This window comes from Camelina sativa, chromosome 11 (assembly GCF_000633955.1).
Source record: "Camelina sativa cultivar DH55 chromosome 11, Cs, whole genome shotgun sequence".
In the NCBI taxonomy this organism is placed as follows: Eukaryota; Viridiplantae; Streptophyta; class Magnoliopsida; order Brassicales; family Brassicaceae; genus Camelina; species Camelina sativa.
This window is the reverse complement of record NC_025695.1, coordinates 30701746-30706553: the sequence shown is the minus strand read 5'-3', so window position 1 is coordinate 30706553 and position 4808 is coordinate 30701746. Positions and strand designations below refer to the sequence as shown.

The following is a 4808-nucleotide window of genomic DNA, read 5'->3' as shown; positions in this document are numbered from 1 at the left end:
ACTTCCAAGGTAGTGTTTTCATAGATAAAGCTTTCATACGTAAGAGTACGAAAATCTATCCTAGAGCCAATTCAGACGACTACAACATGAAGTTGCATATGCAAGGAAAATTTCTATCTCAAGTTCTAGACAAAAAGGGTATAAAAGTAGATCATTTAGGTGCAGTGGGAGAGAGGCTAAAACAACAAAAAATTCTTATCGTTATTGATGATTTGGATGATCAATTGGTGTTAGATGCCTTGGTGGGTCAAACTCACTGGTTTGGGTGTGGGAGCAGAATTATTGTGGTTACTACAGATAAGCATTTTTTAAGAGCACATGGGATTAAACTTGTTTACGAGGTCCAACTCCCATCTAGAAAGCTTGCTCTTGAAATGTCGATTATGCAGTAAGATTCCAGGTAAACTGTGAGTTCAAAGGCAGATTTGGAAACAGCTTTGATTATGGCTCTTGTTTCAACGTCGATTATCATGGCTATATTAGGGAGGGTGAATATATGTTAACTATCTTGGACTGTCATATCCCTCTAAACGAAGATAATGCTCCTCTATCTCAATGGAACTTCGATCACGTCGATATGCATATTTGTATGGAAAAGAATAATATGTTGGATCTAATACTCAGTGACTGTAGCTTTATACTAAAAGGATGGGGTATACGACTGTTAGAGAACCGACTTGGAAACCCAATCACTCTTCCACATGTCTGTGAAGCCAATGAAGATAATATGCCTATACAAAGACTTGTGAAGTCTGTTGACAGCAATGTAGAGACAGAGAGAAGCAGGAAGCGAATGCGGGTAAGTATTAAGCAATTATAACAGATACTATACATATCTCGTAATTCTTTTGCAGGATCAATCAAATACTATTTTATATAAAAGATCACTGGATTTATTTCTTTTGCAGATTATATGAAGGACCACTTGATAAACTTCTGGTTTTCCCCTGCCTCCAAACTCGGCATGTGAAAGGGTAACACACAAATCTGCTGCATTTCTCTTGTGCCAAACTGCAAGGATCGTTCGATATCCCTTTTATTACTTCCTTTTCAAGATTAAACGAAACTATTTCCTATAATAAGATCACCAAAATTCTAAAATAAACTGATAGTTCACTTGATTGTTTCTATCATTAAAATTCTAGATTCTAAAATAAACTATTTTCAAGGATTAATGTTTTTTTAAGAGTTATACGTAATAAGTTTCTTATATATTTAGTTTACCTTGAATTCGAGTAAGTCAGTTTGGTGATATGCTAAACAATACTTGTAGCGTAATACACAAGTCATAAATAACAAAGTACTAATAAACAAGGATAGCTTCTTATACACGTTTTATTCAAGACCCTAATTCTAAAATAAACTGATTGCACAGAATGCATACTCACTGTTTGCACAAAACGTCATAATTTGATTCAGAAAACGCATAACCAAGAATGGAGTTGCATTCGTAATTGGATTTCCTTTGTGCTTAATAAAAGGAATTGGCTTCTCTATACACACATAACTAACATTGAATGGATGCAACAATTTACACATTTCTTTTTGAGATTTGAATTTTCCAAAATAAAATTTAAGGTATACCATCAAATTATTTCTTTTTGAAATTGTGACGCTGTGTGTAAAAATTCTCAACCTACTCTCTCAACAGTTCTTAAAATCAAAGGCTTGTTCAGTGGTTTAAGTTGAATCTCTATCTCCATAGATATAATATTTAATTAGTATCCATAGATATATATTGTCAGTTCATACGCCGAAACCACTGTGATTCCACTGATTCGTCAGAGTACTTCACGAAAATTCAACATGGTTGTCAACTATTTGTATTTGATTGCTGGACTTGTAAAACTTGTTTGCTTGTTGGATTTGTAAAATCTGTTTCTTTTAAGAGTCATGTTCAGAATATTTGAATCAGTACTTGTAGTGTGATACACAAGAAACAAGAAACAGAGTAAGGAAATAAGGGTACCTTCTTACACACGCTTCCGTCGAAACAGTCTTCACAAGCTACTGAAGATGAAGGCGAAGCATGAATGATGGAATAAGTAGCTAAAGGCTTTTTTTTTTTTCTTTTCTTATTGTAAACAGTAAAGCTATCAGTAGGACATTTTGAGGACTTTTCCGAAAGCAAAGATTATATTATTCCTGTTTGTATTTGAAAATTTCTCAACGATGTTTCATCATATAACTAAAGTAAAAATGGACCACAAAGATAATTATATTAATACCAATCCCTATTTTCCACGAAATTTCTTCTCTCTTTTCAGACACAAAAATCCAAAAACACTCACATATGATCTTATCAACAACTATGGCTACCTACCTACCCTAGTTTAAAATATTATGCAGAAATCCAAAAAGTATTGTTAACGATAATAAAACTTAATCCTATGAGAAAATGATCTCCTTCTACTTCTTCACAATCTAGATATATATATTTTGTCAAGCTTCCAGTTCTTGTTGCTATAGTAAACTCTTTATCTTGTTAAATTTTGTGTGAATAGCCTTTTTATCACAACTATGACGAGGAAGACGAGGAGTGTTTAGTTTCTTCTCAAATTCGGTACCAAAACTTAGATTCGTTCGTTGCTTTTCTCTGGATATATATTTTCTTTTATTTTTCCTCCATGTCTTCTTCATCCTTCTTGTGTTGCAACTGGCGATATGAAGTCTTCCCGAGCTTGAGAGGGCAAAATGTTTGATACTAGGATTTTTGTGTGTCANAACTTGAAATCTTAAATGTAGCAAAACGAATCCCAAATGGCAACGACGCCAAATTGATACTAGGATTTTTGTGTGTCCTAGTAGGTTCAATTAACCTTATGAAATTGTAGTAGTTAAGGTGTCAATCCAAATGGGATGTTGCTAACAATCAAGATGCAATCAAGAAATCACAAGTTAAGCCAATTTAAAGAGAGTGTTTGTCTAACAGTCCTAGAATGATGACAATTCAAAACGGAAATGAGTCACAAAACTAGGAACGAGAATGCATGACAAGAAGCGAAAATGAATAAAAACATAAACAAGTCTAAGCATGAACTAAAAAGCAAGAAACGAAACAGTCTCAGGAATGTAATAAAAATCATGAAGAAAGAGGTCCTAAGGGTGGGAGTAATTGATGTCGGTGGAGTATCCTAGTCTATAGAGTATTTAACATGCCACAAGCAAACCATCCCTAAACAATGAACATCACTTCTTAGCTAATCCAATCTCTTGACAGAAGCTACTCAAACTAAATCACTTCCAAACCTAGCTCTCGCTAGAGAAACATGATCAAGCATGGCATGAAAAACAAGTTCATTCACGTCAACAAACATCCTAGACAACTAATCTCTTAGGCTAGGAACGTAAGTCTCTGGCACTAGTTGGTCAGACATTTCATCAAACACTTTTTGGGTGTGGAAATGTCTCGAACCTAGTTCCAATTGATCAGAGAGAAACTAGTAGTTCTAACTCTAGTCCAGAAGGGAATCATACAAATCAAGCTTAAACACCCTACATCCTAAGATCCTCCACCTAATCTATCCCATCCTCAAGAACTACCGCACTACTCAGATCCGAAAATCATAGTCAAGGATGCAAACCCAGAAAACATTGAAACAAGCATTATAAGGTAGATAAAAATAAGATGAACAACTTTTTAGAAGGAATCAAATGCAAAATCTGAATAAATCTCAAAGATATCAGAATACAAGTCTCAGGACGTATTGGTGGCTAGATTCAGAAACCTTCTGGGAACGAAAACGAGATCAAAGATAAGATGTCCAAAACAAGACTTAACAAAATTTATATATAGTAGTCCAACATGGAAAATCCTAAAACTTAAAACGACAAGGTAAAGCGTCGGTTCGGTAATCTCCTGAAGCGCGTGAAACCAAACGTCTTTCTTCCCGACATGTGCGATCGAGTCTGTGTGCATCGAATGGAATGCAATGTCATCATGGCTCGGACGGAAGGTTGAGGAGCATGGCTCAGACGGACGCTGGGGAGCATGGCTCGGACGGATGCTGGGGAGCGTGGCTGAGGAGCATGGCTCGAGCGTGATGTATACGCATCCACTAAAACGATGATAACTCTTGAACCACACCTCCGATTGACTTGAAATAAACGGCGTTGGAAAGATAACTCAATTCCCTACAACTTCGATGAAGACATCGAAAGCTAAATCCCACTCGAATGGGACGGCTCGAACGGATGGCTCGGACGACAATGGCTCGGACGACAATGGCTCAGACGACTCCTAAATACCTGAAATACTCCAAAATGCACAATGTATGCAAGGATGATGCAAGAACTACCTAGACGTGCAAAGTGTATAGGAAGGACTAGAAAATGATGCAAACCAATGAGTTATCCTAGCTAAATGCATGATAAAAATAGGCTAAGGAGAGACAAAATATAGACATATCAACTCCTCCAAACTTATTCTTTGTTTGCCCTCAAGCAAACAATCAAGAATAGAGTATGGAGAAGAGGTGTGAAGATGGGGTCTTAGAACCTAAAACATGCTAAATAAAATAGTTAGAATCAAGGTCCTTGTTTTTAGTTCTATGGTGCATGGTGAAGGAACTCTATATTTTTTTCTACACACGCAATCCTATCAATCATTCCCTTTAACATTCATTAACAGAGAACCGTGAAACGAGGTAAGCAATGTCGTTGAACTTATTTGGCTAGGGTAAAAGGTTAGAGACTTAGATGGTCTCCTTCTCAAGCGGTTTCATCAATTCAGAACAAGGTTCTCTCACGAAAAGGAGTTGAGCTTAAGAGAAGGCTAAAGGTTGAAACCAACTGATACATACAAGAGC

The 4808-nt window shown here is 36.3% G+C and overlaps 1 long non-coding RNA gene and 1 pseudogene across 1 annotated transcript; one reads left to right on the top strand and one right to left on the bottom strand.

Annotated features, from left to right (window-relative positions):
* The window catches only part of LOC104724733, a 3093-nt pseudogene extending 1932 nt beyond the window's left edge, over window positions 1-1161 (top strand).
* On the bottom strand, window positions 1438-2132 carry LOC104724734. The gene is made up of 2 exons (XR_757759.1): window positions 1970-2132; window positions 1438-1881 (listed from the first exon to the last, which is right to left on the bottom strand). It is a non-coding gene; the product is annotated as an uncharacterized LOC104724734 (long non-coding RNA).